The sequence below is a fragment of the Heteronotia binoei genome, chromosome 9 (genome assembly GCF_032191835.1).
Source record: "Heteronotia binoei isolate CCM8104 ecotype False Entrance Well chromosome 9, APGP_CSIRO_Hbin_v1, whole genome shotgun sequence".
Lineage (NCBI taxonomy): Eukaryota > Metazoa > Chordata > Lepidosauria > Squamata > Gekkonidae > Heteronotia > Heteronotia binoei.
The window spans coordinates 54,659,984-54,671,961 of NC_083231.1; the positions used below are offsets into that span (position 1 = coordinate 54,659,984).

General features: G+C 50.8%; 1 protein-coding gene across 3 annotated transcripts in view; it reads right to left on the reverse strand.

Moving 5' to 3' along the window:
• RBM46 (RNA binding motif protein 46) overlaps window positions 1–11,539 on the reverse strand; it is a 34,556-nt gene extending 23,017 nt beyond the window's left edge. For 2 of the 3 annotated variants that reach the window (XM_060246614.1, XM_060246613.1), the window contains exons 1-2: window positions 11,278–11,426; window positions 5,623–5,780 (exon numbers count right to left, since the gene is read on the reverse strand). The gene's annotated coding sequence lies outside the window, so the exon portion shown is untranslated. Of the gene's footprint in view, window positions 1–5,622; window positions 5,781–11,277 lie in introns of all 3 variants that reach the window. The other variant, XM_060246612.1, reaches the window with a different exon arrangement.
• Window positions 11,540–11,978: the final 439 nt, after the last annotated feature.

The following is an 11,978-nucleotide window of genomic DNA, read 5'->3' on the forward strand; positions in this document are numbered from 1 at the left end:
GCAACTGTGTCAAGTTCTCAGGGTGCAGGCAGGCAGGAGTCCAAAGCCAGTCTAAAGTCAAAGTCCAGGAAGTCAAGCAGGAGCCAAGTCACCAATGCAGAATCACAAACTGGAATCAGAAGTCAATGTCCAAAAGCCAAAAGGTCAGGGTGCAAAGGAAATCAAGCAGGTCAAGATCAGGAAGGAGCGTGGATGCAAGCCAGAGAATAGACTTGTTGCTTCCACAAGGTTACTAGGTCCTGGGTGGGAGCTATATGAGAGTCTCAATCAGCCTGCTCCCTGGGTAGCAGTGACTCTGCTAGAACTCAGGGCTGAGAGACCTGAAGCATCAGCATGCCTCACGTCTTTGCTCTGAAAGTTCTTTCCGAAGCCTGCTTCGAACTTTTGAGATGGGAGGAAGAGAGCTCAGAGGAGATTGATTGTCAACAGCTGACACTGGTGCCTGGAGAGTGATTGATGGGCCAGCTGCTGTTTGTTCAGGTGAGGAACTGGCTGGCAACTCTTCCAGGTCTGTTAACCCTTCCAGCTCCTCCTTGTCAGGGCTCATGACACTATTCCCCCCCCGCAGACCCCCCTCCCCCACAGACGGGCCAGGCTGGTCAGGGTAGGCCATGTGGAACTGCTGCACGAGGTCAAGGGCGTGTAGGTTGTCCGCGGGTTTCCATGAACGGTCCTCGGGGCCATAGCCTTCCCAGTCCACCAGGTACTGGAGGTCCCCATGGTGGATTCGGGAGTCCAGAAGCTGGTGGACCTCGTATTCCACCTCGTCATCGACCAGGACAGGAGGACACAGCGGTCGGATGGAATCCGGTGGTGTAGCAGGAACAAGGAGGGACCAGTGGAAGATCGGGTGGATGCGAAGGGTGGCCGGCAGCTGCAGCCAGAAAGCAAAGGGTTGATTTGGTCCATGATCAAGTAAGGCCCCGCGAAGTGAGGGTCCTGCTTGTGAGACTGGCCAGGCCGACGCAGGTAACGGGTGAAGAGCCAGATGTGGTCCTCGGGCTTCAGTGGGGGCCCCACTTGTCGCTTTTGGTCAGCGGCTGTCTTATAGGCCTCTTTAGCCTGTTGGAGCTGCTCTCGGAGGTTGGAGCTGCTCTCGGAGTTCCTGCAGGTGCGCATCAACAGCAGGGACTGCTGTGGGGGGCAGGACTGCGGGGAAGAAGCGAGGGTGGTAACCATAGGTGGCAGCAAATGGGGTCTGTTGCGTGGATATATGTGCAGCGTTGTTGAAGGCAAACTCTGCCAGGGGTAGCAAGGCTGCCCAGTCATCCTGCTGGTAGCTGGTGTAACAATGCAGGTATTGTTCCAGCGTGGCGTTGATGCATTCAGTCTGCTCATCCGTTTGGGGATGGTATGAGGACAAATGCACCTGGGTGCCTAAGCTGGAGTGCAGGGCTTGCCAGAATCAGGAGGTGAACTGGGGACCTTGGTCTGAGATCAAGTGTGCCACGAGCCCATGCAGGCAAAAGACATGCTGGAGGTAGAGCTGGGCTGTTTCAGGAGCCGTGGGAGGCTTGGGACATGGAACAAAGTGAGCCATCTTGATGAAGAGGTCCACCATCACCAGGATGCAAGCGGGCCCCTTGGATCTGGGGAGCTCAGTGATAAAGTCCAGGGAGACGGTGTCCCAGGGTCCTGCAGGCATGGGTAGGGGATGCAAAAGCCCTGGGGGCTTGGCCAATACATCCTTGGCCCGCCGGCAGACCTCACAAGAACCGACATAGTGGGCCACGTCAGCAGGGACGCGAGGCCACCAGAACTCCCGTGTGAGCAGGTGCAGTGTCTTATGTTGGCCGAAGTGCCCCGTAGGAGGGGAGTCATGGGTCGGGCGGAGCATGTCGGCCCAGAGGGGCCCCGGAGGCACGTATAGGCGCCCACAGTTCAAGAGGAGACCTCAGCGGGTAGAAAGGTCCCCAGCCAGGCCATATTGCACTTCCAGGAGGCATTGCTGAACCCAGGGGTCTTGGGCCTGGCTGGCCTGGATATCTGCAGCCAAGGTCGGGCAAGTCGTGGTGGCAGTGAAGACCGAGGGTGCAAGGATGAGCCCAGTTGGGGACTCCTCCATTAAAGGCACAGTGTACTCCAATTTTCAGGAGAGGGCATCCGCTTTTCGGTTCTGGTACTGTGGGATATAGGTGATCCTGAAGTCAGACCAGGAAAAGAAGATGGACCACCGGATCTGACGCTGGGTGAGGCGTCGAGCAGTCTGTAGATGCTTCAGGTTCCGGTGGTCAGTCAGGACCTGGACGGGGTGGCAGGCCCCTTCAAGGTGATGCCTCCAAACCTCAAAGGCAGTCTTGATGGCCAGGAGTTCCCTTTCCCAGATGGTGTAGCTGCACTCTGCGGTCGTCAGCTGCCGCGAGTAGTATGTGGAGGGTTGTAGTGGTTGGGAGGGGTCCTCCTGCTGGGATAGCACTGTGCCAATCGCCACGCTAGAGGCGTTGGTCTCTACTTTGAATGGCAGCTGCGGGTCTAGGTAATGCAGGAGTGTCTCAGTGTTGAAGCAGGTTTTCAAGGTGGTGAAGGCATGGTCTGCCTCTGGAGTCCAGTGAAATGGCTCTTTGGGTCAGAGGAACTGGGTCAGAGGCGTGGTTACGTCGGCATAGGCAAGGATGAACTGGCGATAATAACTGGAAAAGCCAAGGAACCGCTGTACGTCCTTGCGGTTCCATGACATCTGCCAGGTCAGGATCGCCTTGACCTTGTTCGGGTCCATCCGAGTCCCATGGGGTGAGGCAATGTGGCTAAAGAACTCGACTGCTGTTAAGTCAAAGGCACACTTCTCTAGCTTGGCATAGAGACCATGCTTGTGCAGGCGTTGCAGGACCTGGCGGACGTGCCCTGCGTGCTGGGCAGGGCTTTGGGAATAAATTAAAATGTCATCTAAATAAATGATCACAAAGTAGTCGAGCAGGTCGTGGAAGATGTCGTTCATCAGCCTTTGGAAGACAGTGGGGGCGTTGGTCAGGCTGAAGGGCATCACGAGATACTCGTACTGACCATAGCAGGTCCCGAAAGCTGTCTTCCATTTGTCTCCTGCACGGATCCGCACCAGGTTGTACGCACCCCGGAGGTCCAGCTTGGTATAGACCTGGGCACCCTTAAGACGATCCAGTAGTTCTGGGATCAGTGGCAAAGGGTAGCAGTTCTGGATGGTGATTTTGTTCAGGGTCCAGTAGTCATTGCAGGACCGGAGCTCACCGCCTTTCTTCTTGACAAAGAGAACAGGGGCAGACAGCGGGGACGTGGATGGCCAGATGAAACCCCATTCCAGGTTTTTGGCGAGGAAGTCCCACAGGGCTACTAGCTCCGGTTTGGACATGGGGTAGAGCTGCCCCATAGGCAGGGGTGCCACTGGTACCAAATTGACGGCGCAGTCATAAGGCTGGTGCAGGGATAGCTGGTCCACCCCCTTTTCCTCAAAGACATCAGCAAAGTCTGTGTAGGCCAGGGGAAGTAGAGGACCAGCAGCCGGGGCGGCGGCCAGGGTGGCAAACCGGGCCTGGTGAGGACAAGGGTCCTTGAAGCTCAGCTTTTCCTGTGCCCAGTCCATGAGGAGATTGTGCTTTACGAGCCAGGCGAGTCCCAGAATGCGGGGAAAGCGGGGCATGCGAGCAACATCGAATTGTACTTGCTCGTAATGGTGTTGGATCTGGAGCGTGAGCGAGTGGGTCTTCTTGGTCACCGGACTGGAGCAGAGGAGGCACCCATTGATGGCTTCGACCAGGGTCGGGGTGTCTTTGTCCTGCACGGGGATCTGGTGTTGCTTCACAAAGGCCACGTTGACGAAGCAGCAGGCGGCCCCGGAGTCAACCACAGTACAGGCAGATATTCTGTGAGCGGCGCCGTGTTTTTTCCTTGGGGGTGAGCTGCGGCCATGCAGCCCCGAGTTGCATGGGCTCGGGGTCATTAGTCTCGGGACTGGTATGCATCGGGGTTGTCACCGTCGCTAGGTGGCGGGGCAGCTGTGAGGAACGGGTGCTGCTTTGCGCTTGGCAGCGGCTTTCCAGGCAGCCATCGATACGGAGACACAGCGTGATTAGGCCTTGCAGTGTGGCCAATTGGTCTACTCATGCCAGCTCATCAAGGACATCAGCTAGCCCCTCTATATACTGGTCCATGAAGGCAGCCTCATTCCAGGCCAGGTCTTGGGCCAGAAGCTTGAACTCGGTGGAATACTGGGAAACCAAATCTCTACGCTGCTTCAGGGTCCAGATCTTCCGATTGGTGGTGGCTGCTTGCTGGGGGTTAGCAAAGGCTACCGCCATATGATCCAGAAAGTCCTGGTAGTCAGTCAGCAGAGGCGATGGAGCTAGAAGCAAGGGGGTAGCCCATTTAGCTGCCTGCCCCTTTAAGGGACTGACAATGAAGCATATCTTGGTCTTGTCGTTGGGGAAGTCTCTGGCATGTAATTCAACATACAGTTTTAACTGTGCCAGGAACGCAGGAAACTCCTCCACCTTCCCAGTGAACTTCTCTGGGGGAAGCACCGGGCACTTGGGTGGGGCAGCGACAGTGGCTTGCTGATGCTGTTGGAGGTGAGCCACCATTTGACTGAGGTGCTGTACCTGAGTGAGCAAGGCTGCTAGCTGCCCAGAGCCTCCACTTGCCTCCTCATCCACCTTGTGGAGTGAGTGTGTGGTGGTGGAAGCAATCTGTCATGTTCGCAGGGTGCAGGCAGGCAGGAGTCCAAAGCCAGTCCAAGGTCAAAGTACAGGAAGTCAAGCAGAAGCCAAGTCACCGATGCAGAATCACAAACCGGAATCAGAAGTCAATGTCCAAAAGCCAAAAGGTCAGGGTGCCAAGGAAATCAAGTAGGTCAAGATCAGGAATCAGGAAGGAGCGTGGATGCAAGCCAGAGAATAGACTTGTTGCTTCCACAAGGTTACCAGGTCCTGGGTGGGAGCTATATGGGAGTCTCAATCAGACTGCTCCCTGGGTGGCAGTGACTCTGCTAGAACTCAGGGCTGAGAGACGTGAAGCATCGGCGTGCCTCACGTCTTCGCTCTGAAAGTTCTTTCCGGAGCCTGCTTCGAACTCTTGAGATGGCAAGATGAGAGCTTGGATAAGATTGATCCTCAACAGCTGACACTGGTGCCTGGAGAGTGATTGATGGGCCAGCTGCTGTTTGTTCAGGTGAGAAACTGGCTGGCAACTCTTCCAGATCCGTTAACCCTTCCAGCTCCTCCTCGTCAAGGCTCATGACAAACTGGCTGTCATCTGCTTCCTTCTCCCTCTCTCTTGCTTCCTCTGCATAACAACTTGAATTGCAAGGCTTGCTCAACTGCACAGGAGCTACAGAGCAAAACCTCTATTTTCTCCATTGGCTGAGGCTCCTCCTTTGAAAAAAAAACCCTTTAATTGTGTTTGTGTCCTTTATAAAGTTTATACCTGTTCTACCTAATCTTAAATAGGTACACGCATGAGACAGGTGGGTTAAAATAATTCAACTATAAAGAGGCTGAAGTACTCAATGAAAAAATTAGCATTTCAAAACTGTGAATATCATAGCAATTTTCTAAACTTGTATAGCAAAAAAGGTTCAGAATATTCGGTGGGGGAATCATTTTGTGGGGCCAGTTACTGCCTGGAAAGAACCAGGATGGCATGACTACTACTTACCAAACAAGACTGTACTTCTCTGCAATTGATTAAAACTGTACCCTTAAGCCTTCAGATTATAATTAAAAAAACCAGACTGAACAGTGCTGTTTGAAAACTTTCAACAGAAATGATGCATTAAAGGAATTCCCCTGTGTTCCAATTGTCCAGTGCAATATCTGAAAGTGAGAATTAAAAAAGGAATCAAAGACTGGCAGGATTTCTTGATTAAATACAAATATGCAGTGAAATCTCATGGACTTCAGATTAGTAATAAAATTTTTCTAAACTCAATGTGCGAATTTACTGAAAGATAAGATTAAATGGGACAGTGGCATCCACATTGTTTACACATAAAGCAAGATGACATGGTCTACCGTATTTTTCGCTCCATAAGACGCACCTGACCAAAAGACGCACTTAGTTTTTAGAGGAGGAAAACAGGAAAAAAATATTCTGAACCAAATAGTGTAATAAAATGGCCTTGGGTCAGCCATCACTATCATAGGAGTTGTCCTCGAAAGGGCGGCTTCTGGGAGAGCTCTCTCAGCCTCGCCTACCTCACAGGGTGTCTGTTGTTGGAGAGGAAGATAAAGGAGACTGTGAGCCCTTCTGAGATTCAGAGTATGGGTTGGGATATAAATCCAATATCACCATTATCTTTTGCTGCTGCTCTTAGGGAAGGGTTCATCCAGTCCATCACTGTGTCACAGTGGCCAAAACCCAGGTGCTATCAGGATGTCCACCAGCAGGGCCAAAACTCCAGAAGCCCTCCCACTGTTGCTTCCAAAAAAAAACCATCTTGGGGGCAAATTTAATGTTTATTTACATACTGTAACTGAAAAAGACGCCTCGGGAGCACTGGCCGCCATCACCGCGTGAAGACTTCCACCCCTCCTAGGCCACGCCCCTTGAAGCCTTCCTTCCTTCAGCACAAACGGGGCTGGCAAAAAAGGCACCAATACTTGTGAATACTACGTGAGGAACACATAGTCTAAGTGCTGCAGACTCAGCGGACCCGGTCGCCAGCCCCAAGCCATGGGGCTCCTCCTCCTCTTCCTCCTGCTGGGGGGGGCGCTCCCAGGGCGGTTCAGCTGTTCCCTCCACCTTGATTGGATGGTGAGCTTGGGGTGGCCCAAAGTGAAAATCATGAGGATTCATGAGCATCCGTGGTCCAAAACCGAGTTTTTGTTCCACAGTGCTGACACGAAGCCATGGATCCACAATTTCTGGGGTGCAAACTGCCCATGGATATGATATGTGACTGCATGGTGATCTTGGGGGTGTCCAAGGCAAAAATCATGTGGATCCATGAGGATCCGTGGTCCAAAAACAAGTTTTTGGTCTTTGGCGCTGCCACGAAGCCGTGGATCCATGATTTCTGTGGTGCAAACTCTGCCCATGGACATGATATGTGACTGGATGGAGGGCTTGGGGGGATCCAAAGCAAAAATCATGAGGATCCATAAGGATCCGTGGTTCAAAACCAAGTTTTTGGTCCATGGTGCTGCCACGAAGCCGTGGATCCATGATTTCTGGGGTGCAACCTCTGCCCATGGACATGATATAAGAATAGATGGTGAGCTTTGAGGGATCCATAAGGATCCGTGGTTCTAAACCAAGTTTTTGGTCCATGGTGCTGCCACGAAGCCTTCGATCCACGATTTCTGGGGTGCAAACTCTGCCCATGGACACGATATAAGAATAGATGGTGAGCTTTGGGGGATCCAAAGCAAAAATCATGAGGATCCATAAGGATCCGTGGTTCAAAACCAAGTTTTTGGTCCATGGTGCTGCCACGAAGCCGTGGATCCATGATTTTTGGGGTGCAACCTCTGCCCATGGACATGATATAAGAATAGATGGTGAGCTTTGAGGGATCCAAAGCAAAAATCATGAGGATCCATAAGGATCCGTGGTTCAAAACCAAGTTTTTGGTCCCTCGCACTGCCACGAAGCCGTGGATCCACGATTTCTGGGGTGCAAACTCTGCCCATGGACACGATATAAGAATAGATGGTGAGCTTTGGGGGATCCAAAGCAAAAATCATGAGGATCTGTGGTTTGGAAACATGTTTTTTCAGTGCTGTGGTGCCACAAATTCGTGGAGGCATGATTTTTGTGGTCCTGCCTATAGTCTAAGAGAGGATCTACAACATGATGTTGGTTTGATTTCATTTCACCATAAAATCATATGAATTCATGAGGATCCCTGCTTTGGAACCCTGTTTTTGCATTGCTGAAGCGCCACAAATCCGTGGAAGCATGATTTTTGTGGTCCTGCCTATAGTCTAAGACAGGATCTATAGAATTACAGTGGTTTTATTTCATTTCAATGTAAAAAATCATATGAGTTCATGAAGATCCAACTTTTCCCCTTTTCCTTCTTGAAGTCTCCCCCCCCCCTCTCACTTGCCGGCTCTGGCTCTGGCTGAACGTTTGCAACTGCCACTCATTCATCAGTTCCTTGGAGCACAGGAACTTGGAGATGAAGCCCACAGCCGCGGCGATCTCGCGTATCATGCTGGCCCGGGTGTAAAGGGAAGGATGCATGGGGGCAAGGGGCAGCCAGCTCTGGTGGTTGAGTGAGAGGGCAGAGGGCGGAGGGGAGCGTGAGTGCCAGGGGTCAGGGAAAAAGAGAATTAGGGAAAGCACTGAGCGTGTTCAGAGAACTGAATTGAAAAGCTCTGCCCAACTCATCTGCCTCCCGCTGATGCAGGAGGGCAGCAGCGACGTTGACAAACACTTCAACCATCTCCCGTCTACGGCACAAAGGGGAGTGAGGGCGGAGGGAGGGGGCTCGGGCAGGAGTGATGTCATCTGATTGTAAACAAATAGAAAGAGGGAGAAGTTGGAGCTGCGTCGTCTGTCGAGGGTGGGAAACAGCTGCAGCCTCAGTTTGGGAATGGAGTGTTTGGCGTTGGTAGAAAGAAGAGGCAGCAGCGCGAACTTCGTTGGAGTCTAGATGTTGTTTAGCTCCATACCAAGCGATGCTGTCTCTGCTCCACCGGCTCGTCTTCCCGCCCCCTCAAAGAGGCGGAGGCTGGGCGAGGGCACTGAGGCAGCGCTAGAAGCCACGGAGCTGGGAAGTGGGGGGGGGGGAATTGGAGCTGGGAGAGAAGCACGTCGGAAGTGCAGGGGGTGGGGGGTGGGCTGTCAGTATTCGCTCCATAAGACGCACACACTTTCCCCCCCACTTTTTGGGGAGGGAAAAGTGCGTCTTTTGGAGCAAAAAATACGGTAATTTTATATGTACAAGACTGCACAAGTGAACAGAACTGAACCATCCTCTCCTCCACCTCCTCTTCATATTCTCTCACCCACAAACAGTTCTACCATGCAGTTTTAGCTGCTTCTAATAATGGATGAAGCGCTTACATCATCAAAGCACAGGATGATGGATGAGAGGTTCAGGACCACTAAACCAGGCACCATTTTTGATGCTAAAATTGTATGAAACACATGTAGTGTCTGCCATCATGATTAGATTAACCTTTAAAGGACTTACTCCTAAAATATGCAAATCAAAACAACTCCTAAAAATTACTACAATACTATCCTAAGTCTCATGGTGTCTAAAACAATTAGCTTTTGTCACGAAATAAAATACCTAAGGTTAAAGGAGGCATTCAAGTGTGTTAAGTGATATGCTCTAATTAACTCCAGCAAAGTATTTATAATACAATGGCCAACAGGGTTGTAAACCTATCTGTTAGAACTGAACAATACCAAACCAGAAAACAAAACAGGTAATTATTTTTGTTAGTGCACACATAAACTGTCATTGTGCACACATATGCAGTAATATGCATACATTTGAAAGGCTGTACACTGAATAGAACACATGTACACAGGGGGAAGTGTAGATGACTGGGGAAGGCAATGGCAAGCCACCCTGTAAAAAGTCTGCCATGAAAACGTCATGATGCGACATCACCCGAGTCGGAAAAAACTGGTGCTTGCACAGGCGACTACCTTTACCTTTTTACACAGTGCTGCAACTTTTAAGATCACTGAAGTGGCTAGGACCATTTTGTAGAAGGCATTATGCAAAATTGCAGACATTTGTTGCTCTTCCAAGATTCATACAAGCACCAGAGCAATAAAAGAAGAGTTCAAAACTACTCTGATCAAGCACTGCCTGCCACCTCTGGCAACATCGCATCTACCAATTTTTATAAAACACTCTGGCAATCTCTGGATAAGGAAAGAGGCATTCCCTTCCTGAAGGATGCTCTTTTCATACACTATGGAATTCCAAGACAGCAGAACTACTGCAAAAAAAGGTGGCAATCCTAATGACAAAAGCTATCTTTGTTTAAAGAGGGGCAAGCTTTCCAAGTGGAGAAGGGCTGAAGTTTTCTTTACACGCAGATCAAATGAGAGGGAAACATAGCAGCTTTCTCTGTATAGTAACATGCTGAAAGGGTAAACTTTCTCCGTCAATGCACTATTTTTGGAAATACCACCCAAGGCAAGACGCTGTTCCTTCTCAGAAACAGACCCCACAGGGCAAAGAAAACAGACAAAAATACAAGTTGCCCCTTGCTGCCAAAGACCACAGGTTTGCTGATACCTCTTCAGAGATCTTAAACACTGTGAGGAAAGCTGGTAGTTAAGAAACCAACTCCCCTTCACATGATCTTGGAATGACTGAAAATCGAGTTGTGCCCCAAAACCTAGTTATATTCAACTCATGCCTGCTACACAACTTATTAGGAAACCTGCATCTAGGCTCATATTTGAGTTGAAGTCCACATTGTCTTTTAGTTTTGCTTTTAACTGTACTTGCAGTCCATCTTTTCGGGGGAAATGTACCAGCAAAGTATCTATAATACACCTATTCCAACTCGTTTTTGAAGACAGTAAACGACCATTGGATACTACAATGTTGAGTAAAATTAACTACCTGCTTCGGGACACGCACGTGAGGGGGCGAGGTAGGCTTCCGGGTCAGAGGAGCTCCCCCCCACCACCCCGAAACTAATTCCTGGGCTTCCTTCCCCCTTCGCCTGAAACAAGCCTTCGAGTATAAGCAGGGAGATTGGAGATCTTCAATAGGCCCCGGCTGGGGCGACCCTTGGCCAACCCGACGCCTAGCCGCCTGGCAACTAAGGTCTCTCCGCTCCTCCGTCTCTTCGGTCCCTTTTTACTTGCCCCCCCCCCCCCGGTTCATCGGTGCCTCCGCTGATCTTCCGCGCCCCCCCCCCACCTTTCTTTCTCAGTCACCCACTCCTCCTCCTCCCCCAACTGCTTCTTCTCCCTTCCTTGCCGCCGCATTTACAATGTTTGGTCCTCCTCCATCCCCCAAGAGTGTTCTTCGGGCTTCCCGTTCTTTCCTTGCGACTTCTGAACGGCATTTTACAGATTTTTTTTTTTTTTGAAGCTTTCGAACACATAATTTCAGCGCTCAGGCGAGTCGGGAAATACCCTTTCCCATTTCATGCGGTCATTCCGCCGCTGCCTCCAGCTAACCTCCAGCCCCCCCACCCCCGTTCACTTTTCTAACACTTTTAACAACCGTCTCCGTGTCAGACGTTTAGGCAGCGACCGTACACACAGGAGAAGCGAGCCTCGATGCCGGAATTCAAACCTCTCCCCCCGAGGTAATTAAGTCTAGCCTCCCTGAATGAGCAGGGCAGGGAAGATGAGAACAGCACACGGCGAGAAGCCTACCGCTTCGGGGGTAAAAGCCACGCTCGGCAAAACAGCCAGTCTAAAGAACGAGGCGACTACCACACCCTCTCACTGCGACCGGCACGAGGCGCTTGGGCTCTACCGCGTTTGCGCCGGTTGTAAACTGTGCTTTGGGAAGAGTGACGGCCACCTTCGACCAATCAGGAACGGCAGAAGTCGAAGCACGAGGAGAAGGGAGTGAAGGGTCTCCTCCCTCTTCCTGCGACTCCTTCGGGGAGTTGTCGGTTAGTTGAGAGAGAACGCGGAATGGCCAGAGAAGGGAGCTGAAGGAAACGTTTGTTCCAACGGACGTGGCAACCGACCAATGCTTGTCAATGAAAGAAGGAGCCAATGGGAAGGCAGCTATTATGTCACTTAGAGAATACAGTAAAGGGTAGTGGTGGTGTCTATAAAACCAGCGAAGTTTTATTCTGAGTATAAGCTGTTGTGGAGACTTACTTCTTATCTGATAAGTGTGGGTCCACAAGGGCGAAAATAAAAGTCGAATCTACACGAATCTTCATGATTTTTACATTGAAATGAAATAAAACCACCATTATACTGTAAAAGTTGTCAGGCAGCACCAAAAAAATCAAATTCATGGCACCTCAGCAGTGGGAAAACATGGTTCCAAAGCCCAGATCCTCATGAATTCATATGATATTTATGCTGAAATGAAATAAAACTACGATGTAGACTAT